Genomic DNA, 15,433 nt, shown 5'->3' on the forward strand with positions numbered 1-15,433 from the left:
TCTAAGAGGCACGATGCAACTTCCTCGTTTATAACAAGAACAGAACTAAATGGAGTGGCACTGAAGAGGAACACACTTTCAAACGCTTACTATTGTGGACGGTAACGCTTTGCCAAATTCATGAATAATCCCAATCTGTGTCACACAGACATCCTCCCCACCCGTCGCTGGGACACTGAGCAGAACCCTCATAGGAAACAGTCTATTGTGAAATGAGGTTGTGTTTTTATAAATTGAATTATTCTTCAACCATATCAGTCAAGTTTCCAAAAACACTTCCCCATACTCAGGGGTAAAAAGGTTCTTAACATCCTCTGATTTAGCAAGTGTTTGCCTCCAAGTCACTAAAAGGAAACAAAGAGTTAATCACAGAAAATAACGCACCCACTACCGTATTTTACTCTTCTGAAAAGAGATGTTTTTCTGCAGATGCTATTACCGAACTGCAATAAAGATTGCCAGAAGCTTTACACCGAGCCCTGAACGTGGGATGGGCACCTGTGCGGGCTGCGCGAGGTGGGAAAGGACTCGGGTCCCATCTGCGCGCTCCGGGAGTGAAGCAGGCCCTCGTGCAGATGCAGACCTCTGCACGGTCACAGACCTCACGGATGCAGGAGGCGGGAAGAGGTGGGGGCGGCGAGGCTGAGGTTAGGGTGCGAATAGCAGCCGGGTTCTGCATTTATGACCTTAGACAGCCTGCCTCATCACGCTCGGCCTTTTAGCCTCTGTGAAGTCAAGGTGTTTTACTGGATGAGCTCAGAGATGATTTCCACACACATTACGATCACAGAACCTCATTTTCTTAAGAGAGGAACCTGCCGGGAATTTGTGAAGTACGGTCCGTCAGGATGTTTCCCTGATGGACTTTCTTCCGCATGGCTTTTCCTCTCCACGTCACCGAGAGCCACGTGCAGGGGTAGGAGGATGGGCAGAGCTGCTGGGGACGCCGATGCCTTGGGCCTCGGAGCCCAGGGGGAGGCTCCACACCTTCTGCTCTGCGTCTGTCGCCCTGACTCGGACATGTGGGCAGAGACCCTCCAGGCCTAGGAGGGCGACAGAGCCCAGTCCCTCCAGGCCATCCGCCTGCAGGGCGGTCAGCGCAGGACTGGAGCCGGACTCCTTCCCAGAACAGGCAGGTCCAGTGGTGGGGCCACTTACTCCCCCCAGGCAACGCTGCTCACGTTAGATCTCATTTAAAACGCCTCTTTGTCCTTCAAGGGCTGTTACTGTGCCACTGCATTTTTTTTTTCTTTTTATTCAACTTTTTATTCTGAAAAACTTAAAACCTTTAGTTAGGTTAAATAAAGGAAATTAAGAGAGAAAAAATGAGATCAAATCCCCAAATATGTTATTTTAATATAAAGTATATATTTATTTGCCAATCATTTTAGGTAGACTAGGGCTTCCCCGAGAGCTCAGTTGGTAAAGAATCCGCCTGCAATGCAGGAGACCCCGGTTCGATTCCTGGGTCAGGAAGATCCCCTGGAGAAGGGATGGGCTACCCACTCCAGTAATCTTGGGCTTCCCTGGTGGCTCAGCTGGTAAAGAATCCGCCTGCGATGCGGAAGACTTGGGTTCGATCCCTGGATTGGATCCCCTGGAGAAGGGAAAGGCTACCCACTCCAGTGTTCTGGCCTGGAGAATGCCATGGACTGCATAGTCCATGGGGTCGCAAAGAGTCGGACAGGACTGAGTGACTTTCACTTAGGTAGACTAATGAATATGGGTCCATTTTTCGCTTTGGCTAAACCATGCCCCCACACTCTGGATCATAACAGGGTATTTGCAGTTGTGAGCCATTCAAACTGACTTAAGCAATAACAGATCCCTTATTTTGAGTAACTGGGGCTCCAAGGGTTAATGCTACTTCAGGTTGTGGCCAGCAGGTCTGCAGTTCAAGGTCTTGGCTCCTTCCCACTCTCTCAGGGAATCTACAAGATCTGCCCAATATAAACGCATCTCTCCTGAGAGTCCTAAGTGAACCAGGGCTCCGTCTGTCAAGGTGAAAAGTGAGAACTCGGCCCCATCATGGAATCCTGTGCCTCATCTCCTGGAAGATGCTACCCACCCTAAGATGCATTCCATGTTCAGTGGTGTTAACATGTAAAAAACGTGCATCTCAGCTCCGAGTACATAGGGGGTAATTTCACCCTTAGTTTAATAAGCCAGTTTAGGTCACAGGCTCATCCCCAGACCGACAACTGTAAGAGAAAGTCAGGTGCCAACTAGCTGCTGCCTCCCCCAGAGTGGGGAGTAGGGCTCAGCGTGGGGGTTTGTGCACCCGCTCCTGGGTTGGGCCCAAGTCCCACTCTCCTGAAACACCAGGGTGGAGGGATAAGAGGAGAACACCTGAGTGAAACCAGCGTCCTGGAGATGCGTGTTGTTTCCCCACTGGCTTCTAGCACCCAGAGATCGCCAGGTATGAATTCTCAAGGTAGAAGAATGAGGGAATTTTTCTTAACGTTTTATTTTATTGGAGTAGGAAATGGCAACCCATTTCAGTATTCTTGCCTGGAAAATCCCATGGACAGAGGAGCCTGGAGGACAATAGTCCATGGGGTCGCAAAGAGATGGATGTGACTGAGCGACTGAGCGTACATTATAGCAGATTACCAATGCCTTGGTAGTTTCAGGACTCAGCCATATGTATACATGTTTTCATTCTCCCCAAGAGCAGAATGGGGGAGAATTTAAACTAACTGCAAAGCACGCCCAGGGCAAATTGCAGTTCTCCTCCCCAGATTTTACAGGTATCTCACTCAACCCTGTTCAGGAGCAGATCTCGTTTGTGTTCATTCGTGTTGCCTGTTTCCAGAGTATTCACTTTACCTTCCATAGACAAGGCTTTCTTGTCTCTCTACTCAAAGTTCACTCGTTGTAGTAATCAACTATAGCAGCTCATGGACCTCAGGTAACACTGATGGCAAGGGGCACTATTGTTTCCGGCCCCCCAAGAACGGAAACATGCTGCCCACTCAGTGTGACACCGCGTTACTAGAAGAAGCGTCAGATTTCAGGGACACTGTTCACACCTGCGGTAAACAACGCCGAGGGCATAAACAGTGCTGCCAGGTTAGGGGGCCACTGCTGGGGGCTTTCAGGAAGCTGGTCAGTTCACTGCCGGGGCTGAGCCATGCCAGCCTGCTGGACGATTCCACCCTGGCCCTGGCCATGGCCGTGCAGCCCAGAGCTGTGGGCTGACTGCGCGCCCTGCAGAAGGGCCAGGACCGAGCACCGGTGAGACTGGTGGGCGGGTGATGGGAGGCTGGACAAGAGAGACTCTGCTTGTTACTAACTTCACACAAGTGAGCATGTAAAACAATCAACACTCTCCAAAAGATCCATATTTCTTTCTTACTATAATTTAAAGCTGCTCACGGCTATTCATATCCTGCTTGCACTCAAGGTTGGCAAGAATGCAGAAGAGCTGGCTGGTAAGAGAGTAAACTGGCATGACCAGTCTGCAGAGCAAGCACCCCGTGGCTCAGGACCATGGACCACGTCCGCCGTCTAGAATGTGATGCTCAGAGACAAGCTTGGGAAGTCGCCTGGTGCTAGAAATGACCTGTCATGGTGGAAGGAACAAGGAACATACACCCCGGGGCAAAGCAGACAGGAGAGCAACAGAGGGGACAGGAAGCATCAGCCAGGCACAGTGACCCAGAGACCCTCCTTCACGTAAGGGTGAGCAAGAGAAGAGAGACCTCATAGGAGGGGCTCAGGTGGTCTCTACTGATGAACCGCAGAAACAGGTGGAATGCTTCTTGCATTAGGACACAGCGCTCAGGGTGTCCGTGGCCTGTGGGAAGGGAGGGGGGCTGGCTGGCCTGAGTGGGGTGTCTCATCCTTTCTTCATCTGCATCCTTGTCCTCCACGTGCCGTCTGTTTCAACCTAACAAGAGATGCTCTTCTTCCCAGCACAGGGGGCTCCTCCACGGTCCACGGGGCCGTGAGCCCAGGTGCAACTCGCTCACCCCACACCTCCCAAGGTGTGACGCAGACGTGGTGTGCGTCCCCTGATTGTGTGCTTCCTGAATGAGAGGCTGCAGGTTGCTTAAAATAGAGCTGCGCACAGGAGGCTGAACTCAGCAAATGTGTATTGATCGGCACACAACAGAGCAGTTCAATCAGCGCTCACAAAATCCTCCCTAGGCCCAGCACCCCGGCGCGGTGATCAGGAGAAAGGCTGGGAGACAGGACAGTGTGACGCCTGATTTCACAGATGCCTGGATTTAGGCTGAGAGGAGAACAAGCCGTTTGCACCCCGAGCTGAAGGCCAGAGCACCTCAATGTCCAGAAAAGGCCTCAGAGAACGTCACTTCTGCTCATCCCTGGACGCAGCTCAGCGTGGAGCCAGGCCGGATGTTCAGGAGGGCAGTCCTGACCCAGAACACAGGCTCTGGCACAGGCTGGAACATTCCAGAACCTTGAAACCCCCTTTGTCCACGAAGATAAAGCCCCTCCCAAGAGCTGCAGACCGATACCCGATGGTGCGGGTAAATGCCCTGGTAACAGATGGTGCTCAGAGCGCCTCTCGTTAGCATCTGTGCTTGGTGAGACCTTGACTGAGTTAAAAAAAAGAGGATGGGGCAGCTGCTCTGCTCTTAGGACCAGGGTCCAAGTCACTAACTCCTCCCATGGCCCCTGGCAGGAGCCTTAGAGCTTCGAGTTCCTGCCTTCTCACCGGCACCATCAGAATAACCGCCTCGTTGGGGGACGGGATGAGCCAATGAGAACAGATGGATGGTGGGCTCGAGGCCGCAAAGCAGTGCCATTCGGCCCTGAGCCTCACGAGCCACACGTCATCACTGCTGGGCAGAAGGCCTAAACAGACATTTCTCCAAAGCAGGCAGACAGGTGGCCAGTAGGCACACAAAAAGATGCTCAATGTCGCTATTAGAGAAATGCAAATCAAAACTACGAGGTATCACCTCCCACCAGTCAGAATGGCCATCATCAAAAAAGTCTACAAACAATAAATGCTGGAGAGGATGTGGAGAAAAGGGAACCCTCTCTGGCGGCTCAGACGGTAAAGATCCTGCCTGCAATGCGGGAGACTGGAGCTCGATCCCTGGGTTGGGAAGATCCCCTGGAGGAGGGCATGGCTACCCACTCCAGTATTCTTGCCTGGAGAATCCCATGGACAGAGGAGCCTGGCGGGCTATAGTCCATGGGGTCGAAAAGAGTCGGACACAACTGAGCCACTTTCCATTTCACTTCCCACTGTTGGTGGGAATGTAAATTGATGCCGTCACTAAGGAAAACAACATGGAGTTTCCTTGGTTCCTTAAAAAACTAAAAATAGACTTGCCATATGATCCAGCAATAACACTCCCAGGCATATATCCAGACAAAACTATAATTTGAAAAGATACATGTACGTAGCAGCACTATTCACAATAGCCAAGATAAAATAGCAACCTAAATATCCATTGACAGGTGAATGGATAAAGATTGGGATAAATATACACTACAGAATATTACTCAGTTGTTAAAAAGAATGGGATAATGCCATCTGCAGCAACATGGACCTAGAGATTATCATTCCAAGTGAAGTAAGTCAGAAAGACAAGTGATCTATGCTATCACCTACAGGTGCAATCTAAAATACGGCACAAATGAATATATCTACAAAACGAAAACAGATTCACAGATTTGTGTTTGCCACAGGGAAGCTGGACAGGAGAGGGTTGGATTGGGGGTTTGGGATTAGCAGATGCAAACTATTACATACAGGATGGATAAACATCAAGGTCCTACTGTTAGCACGGAAACTATTTTCTATACCCTGTGATGAGCAATAATGGAAAGAAGATAAAAAAGAATATATATACATAATTGAATCACTTCTCTGTACAGCAGAAATTAAACAGAACACTGTTAATCAACTACACTTGAATATAATTTTAAAGTCATCATGTGATGTGAAACGCGCCACATGGGAGAGGGTGTCACTTCCAGTTTAGAGAAACAGAACAATGAGCAGGGCCGGGCAATGGGACATGTATCCCCGTGCTGAGTGAATGCTTGATGACAAACAGTTCATCCCACCACTGCAGGTTTTCTGGGAGAAAACAACCCTAGGGAAGCTTTAAATATATACTAGGAGAGACAAATACATTTCAACAACAAAAAATGTTAGTTCACCATATGATGGCATAGACGAGGCTCCAATATGCATAACGATAACAGTCCTCATTTCTTGTGACAACAGACTGCACCCTGGGGGCTACAGGAAGGCCCTGGGGAGCTCATGGCAAGGGGTCCCGGGTCGGGAACCACACACAGATCTGGGTCCTGTTGGGGAAGGCTGTGCACATGGGGGTCAGGAGGAAGAAACGGATCTTTACGCAGCTTCCATCCCTAAAGGACGTGGGGAAAGGCAGGTTTTGAGGCAAGACGTCACGCAGATTCCTATGAGATCTCTTACGACAGACAACGCCAGAACCGGGAAGCAGTCCAGCCAAAGGCCGGCTGGGATGAACTGACTCCTCTCACCAAAGCGGATTTCTGACTCGAGTATAATTTGTGACAGACAAGGAGCCACACAGAAGGTTGCCCAGATTTTTTGTTGTTCAGTCGCTCAGTCGTGTCCCACTCTTTGCGACCCCATGGACTGCAGCTCGCCAGGCTTCCCTGTCCTTCACCATCTCCCGGACCTTGCTCAAACTCACGTCCACTGAGTCAGTGATGCCATCCAACCATCTCATCCTCCGTTGCCCCCTTCTCCTCCTGTCCCCAACCTTTCCCAGCATCAGATTAGCCTGTCCCGGATTAACCGCAAGTAGCAACACTGGGCATCCGTTCTGTGTCCATCACTCTGCTAACAGCTCATGTAGGGTCTCACCAATTCTCCCAGCAGCCCATGACACATAGGTGATGGAGGCCACGGGAGCTTAAGCTGAAAACTTGGAGACCAGGCCCCCTCCCAGCACCATCCAGGCATCATCATACACACTGTGTCTCGGGGACCGATCACGTTACTCCTGCTGCAGACAAGACTCATCTCCGTGCGTCAGAGCCTGCTTTAAAGTGATGAGCTGTCAGAGCCTGCTTTAAAGTGACGAGCGGAAGGTGTTCCAGACAAAGACGGCAAACTGCTTAAGAGAAGTGTCATCAACCTGAGGCTGTGCCTTGAAACCCTGACAGAACCACCCAGGACGACGCCAGGAACAGCCTGGAAGCCCAGTGGAGCAGGAGCTTCGGGGCTTCTCCACGTGGTTTGGGAGTGGCCATGGCTTTCACCTGGCTGATCCTGACCTCCAGCATCTCAGGGGGTTTGCTGAGCCTCACAACGTGAGGCCCTAAGTGTGGGGAGAAGACACCAGCATAGAGGGCTGTGGCCGGAACTTGTCCTTGGAGACTGATGTGGACAGACTCGGACCCCCTCACCCTTGATCGTGCACCTGTGCTGTGCTCTGGAGTGGAGGCTGCCCCTGGGACGGAGAATCAGCGAGGCGTCGACGAGGGGTGGGGGCTGCGTCAGCTCAGTCGGCTCCGCCCTGTTGCCCCACCCGCCCCTCCCAAACACCGGTCAGCACGCAATGCAGGCGTGCTCAGACAAAGACAGGAATGGCTGGAAACAGGCCTCGTAGCCCCGATGTTACATCCCTGACATTGAACCGAACAGGTAAACCTCCCAGAAAGAAGACATGCAAAGCCGCCCCCTTGGCCAGCATCGTGCCTCCGGTCCCTTCCAGGATCACGTACGATTCTCCTGTGAAGCCCCACCCCTTCACGTGAGCATCTGTCTTCCCTCCTCACTCCCACCGCATGTGACCATAACAACCTCACCACCAAAGCCCTTTGTGGGGAATCACGGTGGGGACCACGGTGTCATCAGCGCTAATGGGGCAGGAAGGAGACCAGTCAAATATGCTGAATATATTAGGACCAAAAGTGCCATTCCCCAATTTCAACCCTATTAATTAAAAACCAAAATGGAAATTGTGTCAGACCGGTCATGAAGTCTTTGTTTCAAACACAAGCTGACAAAACGAATCGCACTGGAAACTTCCCCCAGCGGCTCGCTGCCGCCCTGCACCTTCCTGGGCGTGTCCCCCGGTGACGCCCCAACAGAAAGCTCAGGGCTCCGCAGAAGGGCAGAGCTGAGCTCCTTCAGAGGCCACGCGTTTCTTTCTCTGTCTTCACCACCCTGGAAACAAAGTCCTGGCTTCCAGGCTCTGTCTTCTTCCTTCCTAAACGGGCACTAGGGCCATGGATATGCAGCTCACTTCCTGCCAGCACGGTGGGTTCTTAGTTCCAGGGCTGTGGGCGGAAGCAGGAGGCTGGGTCGGCACCGCGGGCCCGAGGCAGGGATGGGACTGCACTGGGGTGAGCGCCAAGACTGAGCCCCCAGTGTCCGGCCTGCTGCCCCCGGCTCTTACACCAACCCTGTGACCAGGGCCCATGCTTCCTGGATCCCAGCTCCTTCATGGGAACACACGGGGGAGAGGGGGCTGTGCTGTCATCTTAGAGGCTGAATCAAAGGAATCGAGGAGATGAAGGCTATTCAGAAGTTAGCTTTATAACCTGGAAAGCACTAGATCAGGGCAGCGGGTTAATGGCTCCCACTAGGAGAATCAAGGAACTTCACTCTCAACTCATTTACAGACTGATAATGGGTAAATTGTCTCATAAGTCGGGTGTAAACTTAATGCGGGCTTCCCTGGTAGCTCAGCTGGTAAAGAATCTGCCTGCAGTGCAGGAGACCCCGGTTTGATTCCTGGGTCAGGAAGCTCTTCTGGAGAAGGCAACAACTACCCACTCCAGTAGTTAAGATCATAATGCCATTTTTTTTAAAGTAAAGAATTTCACTTACATAACTAATACTATTATTTTGGTTTATTCTCTTCCAACGTGTGGGAGTAAGTCTGCCTACATCTCACTGTGCGTGTGTGTGTGTGTGTGTGTGTGTGTGTGTGTGTGTGTGTGTCTGTCAGAGAGAAAGAAAGAGAGAGATTATTGAACAAATACTTGTGTCTGCCTAACACACAACACAGCATGCTGGGAATATCCTTTCTGGAGGTACAAGTAAAATAAACACAGTCCCTAGCTCGAGAACATAAATTCTGTAGGAGAAGCATGAACAATTATTTTCTCTATCAATGGTTTCATCACAAAAGAGTAAGTATTGCAAAGATTAATTTGGATGACATGAGTGTATAATAAGAGAACACCCACCAGACTGAGAATTTATCGGACGTTCAGATTTAAATCCGATGGTGTAACAGGCATTTCCACAGGCTTTCTAATGGTTGCATCTGATAGTTGCATAGCCTCGTGGTATGGGGTAGTTTGATCATTTCCCTATTGTTATATTTCTTAAGTTAAAAATAATACTGTAAAGAGTATTCTCAAACATAGACCAGTAACTAACGTCTTATTTCCTTAGAATATGTTCCTACAAGTTGGAATACTGAGTTAATAGTCACAAAAGTTTTGAGGCTAATAATAATAATAATCTCAAGTCATTTTCCAAAAGCAGAATCAGTTCCACTCCCCAGCAGAGTGAAAGCCCATCAGTCAATGAACACCTACCAGTAGTAAGTATTACCCTTGAAAAAGGGCCAGTTTGCACTACCAGGAATCACTTACCATTTTAATTTGCATTTATTTCAGTATTGAAAGTGAAAAAGTGTTAGTCATTCAGTTGTGTCCAACTCTTTGCAACCCCATGAGCTATAACCTTCCAGGATCCTCTGTCCAGGGAATTCTCCAGGCAAGAATACTGGATTGCCATTTCCTTCTCCAGGGGATCGTCCCAACCCAGGGATCAAACCTGTCTCCCTCACTGCAGGCAAACTCTTTAGCATCTGAGCCACCAGGGAAGCCTGGTGTATTAGTAGTATCAGTATTACTGGTGTTTAAAAAATTTGGTGGTTTCTAATTTTTTAAAGTATATGCATATCACTGGTCCATTTTTTTCTATTGGAGAGTTAGTATTTGCTTATTATTTTCCAAGAGTCACATATATTAAGGAACTATCCCTTTATTAAAGTTTATATATGTATATTTTCCTAGGCTACTGCTTTATCATTTTATTTATAAAATTTAACATATAATATCAAATTATTCAGGAATCCCAGGTGGTGCTAGCGGTAAAGAACCCTCCTGCCAATGCAGGACACATAAGAGATGTGGGTTCGATCCCTGGGTTGGGAAGATGCCCTGGATGAGGGCATGGCAACCCACTCCAGTATTCTTGCCTGGAGAATCCCATGGACAGAGGACCTGATGGGCTACGGTTTGTACAGTTGCAAAGTCAGACAACTGAAGCGACTCAGCCTGCATAGCACGTCCAATTATTCCGTTCTCAGTACTGTAGCAGGTCAAATCAAATGACTTCTTTCTGTGAGATTATTCTTTCCTTGACTTACGGGCTTAGAAAGCCTTTTCCCGTTCTGAAATATTGGTTAAATTAACCATATAAATATGGTTAAATATTTAACCATATCTTCTTCCATTTCTTTATGACTCGGTCATTTCTATTTAACCTCAGCCTGCCTGGAGTCGGTTTTGGAGCACATCCTAAAGTGAGGGTCTTCATGACTCATCCTCCCCCTTCCAGCATGACTTGTTGATCATACACATCGTCTCCAGTTCTGAGGACTCCTTGACTGCGCAATAAGTAAGGATTAAAGAACTCCTTCAGACTGTTTCACCCCTGCAGCATCTCACCAGCAGGAATCCTTAATGGGGAAGGTGGCGATCCTAGCCTCGTTCCTGACTTAATAAGTGCTGCCTTAAGTGAGTGAAGATAGACTCTCTTTCTCATCTTATGGATATTTCTCTGTCTCAAAATATTCACTACCTAAAAATCAGAAATGCCTTAGATCTTACCAGATTACTTTTTTCTCTTTTAAGATGATTGTAGGTCTGTGAGACATTGCTTCACGTGAATTTAACTCTTTGGTCCTCTTTCTGGGAGGGGTCACTGTAAGATGTGCTGCAAAGGTGGGGTGACAGCCTTTGGCGAAGGTAATTAGCCTTCAGTTGGCAGGCAAGGGGCACATCTGGTGCAGGGGTGGTGAGAGATGGTTTGCCCTGGAGTTACGGAGACTCGTCAGATTGCAAGTGACGGGGCTCCGGTGGCTTGTCTGCCTTCTGGGGTTGTAGGTGCAGCTCTGCCTGCAAGCCCAACCCCATGTTTTCATGTTGAGAAAGGTTAACTCAGCATTATGAGTTGTTTATGTATCAACATCAATTAATTAACACCAGTTCTGAGGATGCAGAAATATGGAAAGATCCAAACGTGAAATACAAGAGAATTCTGAGCTCTTAATGGAAGGATACCAGGTGAGTAACCACTCCACCTGGAGCCAGCCCATCGCTGTGCAGAACCGCCTGAGTGCCCAGCTCACTGGACTCAGGATACATGTGAAAACAAACAGGAAATCGGGGTAACGCTGGACATCACTGACTGCATGTGTGTCTAACCAGACATGGTGTCAGGGGCACCTAAACGTGACTCGGGTAGCACACCTGGGCGCTCTGATTTAGCGTATAAATCCAACATTTCATCAAACGCCTTAAACGTTTAAATTAACTATTATGCACTTAATTGTGCCCATCCCTCAAATTCACATGGTGAACTTCTAACTCTCAAGACCTCAGAATGTGAGTATATTTGGAGACTGAGTCTTTAAAGGGTGACTGAGTTAAAATGAGGCCCCTAGGGTGGGCCTGAACCCACCTGACCGGTGTCCTTGGAGGAAAAGAGAATTTGGGCCCAGACACCAGGGACGCTGGCCCACCAGGGGACACGTGTGTGAACAGGCAGTGAGAAGGCGGCTGTCCGCACGCCGAGGAGAGAGGCCCCAGGAGAAACCCACCCGCTGACATCCTGATCTTGGACTCGCAGCCCCTGGAACTGGAGAAAATACAATCTGTTGATTTATCCACCCAGTCCAAGGCACTCTGCTACAGCAGCCCAAGGAGAGGAGAATTCAGTCCATTAACAGAAAGGCGCCACGTCCAATGCTTCCTCACCAGGCATCTGAACCGAAACACTGTCGAGAAAGAAAAACCTACGGACCACCGCCCTCTCTGGACTCGCCCGCGAGACTGAAGTCTTCCCTCTGGGATGCGAGGCTGCGGCGGGAGCTGCTGACTCTGCATGAAAAGACAGCGCGGGGGGCAGGAGGCGCCTCTGGGTCTGCAGCCGTGATGCTCAGACAGAGGCCCTGCTGCTCACCCCTCCAAACTCGAGGTCATCCCTGCAGACGCAGAGGGCAGCTGCCCCACCACATCGAGGGGCATTCCAGGGGTGCCCCGGAGAAAGGGAGGCACGAAAGGGGTGCACCCCACCCACCGCTGCTCCAAAACGGGGACCTCCTCTCTGGGCGGTTAGAATAATGGTTCCCATGGTCCCTCGAGGAACCTGGGTCACCCAGAGTAGCACCTGGTGGAGAAGCTGGTGCTGGGGTCCCCACCTCCTCCTGGAAGGACTCTGGAGGAAGGGGAGGCACGGGGCGCAGGGGCCCACAGACAGAGCGGGGACACGGCCAGGCGACAGGACTCAGGGCCCAGGAAACCAGCATGTGGGCACAGTCACTGCTGGGGGGGAGAATCTGGTGCCAGAAGATCGGCCTGAGATTCTGTGTCCAGACCTGCGTTTAAGCTCTGAGCTGGTGGTCCGTGAGCAGTGGGTCTTTAAACGCACCACTTGGACGAGTGATGAGGCAGTTTTACTGCCTGTAAAGCAGAAGAAGCTCCATCCAACTCGCAGGTTTTCTGGAAAGTTCAGTAATGGTTGAAAATGCTTTGTAAAGTTTGCAGACGAAACTTGTTAGAACTCCTAGCATCTCACTTGTCCATCTGCACATAGCACATGGCCCAGGCCACTTTTTTTTTAGCATCACGCTTGAACTGGATTTAATTTCCCTTGTTCTGTTCAGCTTCCGAGGCCACAATGAACAACATCACGATGTTTCTGTTTTCGTCTCTGCTGGCTGTCAGTCTGAGTAAACTCTGGCAACAAAGCAGGCATCGTGCCTCTTCCTACCAAGTCCAGCGCCCCCAGAAAATGGAAGATAAACACAATTTAGAAGAAGTTGGTCATGGCCAATGTTTGGAGTGTTCACTTAAGAATAAAATGTTCTTAAAACCACTCATACAGATGTTCAGGATCAAAAGTGAACTTTAAAAAAGTTTCCAAGCCTGTCCTTGAGGTATTGAGGACACACACACTCTCACACACACACTCACACACACAAACACACACACTCAAATATTTATGCACACCCACTTCTGTTTATTTTGTTTCATTGTGTTTTGCTTGTTTGTTTAAGAACAGAAATTGCAAGGCTGTTGGTAATTTTTAATGGGATAAAAAATTATCAGGCTAAGTCACATTAAATTCCCCAAAGATTAACTATTTCTAAATAAAAATTACAATTTTGTATACTATACTAGAACCCGCAGAATAAGGAAATAGCCTGTTCCGTGGTATTTGTGGGGGATTATTCCCGTGGCGGCTGGGCTAGAAAAAGAGAAAACATCACAGCCGACAGCGCATCCCAGATGTGGGGGGCACACGGCAGGCTCCTCTCTCCATAAACCACAGAATCCTCACGCCCGCCCCAGGGTCAGAGGCTCCACTTCACAGAGCCGGAAGTGGAGGCTAAGAGAAAGTGAGTCACTTCACAGTAAATGCAAAGTCAGGACTCAAATCCTGATCTGATTCTAAAGCCAAATTTCGGCTGAAGATCCAAGACTTTGAACCAGTGGGGCAGGGAGGGTTGTCGGGAAAAGGAGAGATGCCGGGTTTGGTCACGGACTTGCCGGGCAAAGAAGGTTTCCCTTTGCTGCTGTAGCGTCGCGTCTGTCATGCCTTGGACGGGAGCCCAGATCGTGGCTTCACCGACCTTCATGGCCTCGCGGAGCGGCCTGCGGGGCTGGGACCCACTCACGCTGCCCCTGGGACCCGGAGAGCGGAGGGTTCCAGCCAAGATGCTCCTCCCGACGGGTCTCAGGGGAAGCATCTCCCCTCCCTCCGCCAAGCGTGCTGTGGGGTGTTCACGGCCCACTCTCCTGCTGCTGGGCTGGACCACGAGGCCTCTGACCCCCCAGGGCAGAGGGGTCAGGGCAAACTGGGCTGGGTCAACGCTTCCCAGAGCCCCTGCGGCCCGGTGGTTGTGGTGGGCGCGGGGGCACCTGGCTCATCTTGGCGTTTCTGCTTCCTCTGGCCACACGCACCTCGCTGGCCGCGCTCAGCCGAGGAAGGCAGGGCCAAAGGGTCACCGCCTCACGGCCACCCGGTGGCCGGGTGCTGGCTGTGATGGTCCAGGCCAGCAGCCTCGGGGAGCTCTTTAAAGCAAGAGAGCCTGCTCGGCTCAGACCCGGAGGGAACCAGAGGGTCTGGGAGCAGTGCTGGGTCAACACAACGAGAAAATGGTAAAGACCAAGTGGGTGTTTAAAAATACCGCACCGATCACCGGTTGGTCACCAACGCAGGCAAGCCATGTTGAACATGGCAAGTCAGCCTTTCGCTCAAGGCTGCAGCGTGATTCCCTCTGGCTGAGGCGTGCACCCACCACTTTCCAACGGACATTTCCATGCCTGCGGGTGTCTGGAGCGTGGACTCCCCCTGCCTCCCCAGAGCCCCACTATCCACATTGAAAACTCAGTGAAGTCTACCTTTTTTGGCTTCTTCTATATCAAATAGCAGGTGTATGTACTAAAAAAGACAGTAAATGAATAGAAATCATAGTCTGTTACCAAGGTCCAGTCACGGTCCAGCCACACAGCAGAGTGACCTTGACAAACCCGGACTTCTCTGGGCCTTCGTGTCCTTGCTGTCGGGCTGGGGTCATTCCTGCCTCACGAGCCGAGTGACGGCATTCCACATCCGACAGGGAACAAAGGCGCCATTTGAATCCTCAGTGGAGTGAACCTAAGCCAGAGCGCCCACTCTTTCATGACAACGGTGTGTAACGTTACCACCCCAGACGCCTGGTGCTCTCATCCGCATTCCTCTGCAGCCCTTCCCTGGGGAGCACAAAGCCCTCATTATAACATCACCACCCCGCCATCTGCAAGAACCGGGGCCCGCCCCTCCCCCACCCCCTCCCCCACCCCATCCGGATCCCATCCTGCGGGCTCAGACGCGCACACCCCACGCGGCACTTGGTGCATATTATTTTATCTGACATTCTAGCTTCTGTTTTTGGCACAGCCTCTCCCAACCACAGCTGGTGCATGTCTCCAAGGCCCGCTCTCCTCTGCCTCCAGGCCTTGCTCCTGCCGTCACACGTGCTGTCCCATGGGTCTCCTGAGACAGCCACACCAGGGGCACAGAGAAACCGGCCCCGATGAGACAGGCAGACGAAGGAGACCCCTGGGACAGACCCCTGGGGGTCTGTCCTCAGGCACACACACCTTGGGGACATTTATGGGGCACCCAAGTCAGGGCGTCCACATCTGGTGCTGG

General features: G+C 50.7%; 1 protein-coding gene across 2 annotated transcripts in view; it reads right to left on the reverse strand.

Annotated features, from left to right (window-relative positions):
- Positions 1-15,433, reverse strand: part of RPS6KA2 (ribosomal protein S6 kinase A2) — a 330,716-nt gene that overhangs the window by 182,586 nt on the left and 132,697 nt on the right. The gene's annotated exons all lie outside the window — the stretch shown is intronic.

The sequence above is a fragment of the Dama dama genome, chromosome 26 (assembly GCF_033118175.1).
Source record: "Dama dama isolate Ldn47 chromosome 26, ASM3311817v1, whole genome shotgun sequence".
Taxonomy (NCBI): Eukaryota; Metazoa; Chordata; class Mammalia; order Artiodactyla; family Cervidae; genus Dama; species Dama dama.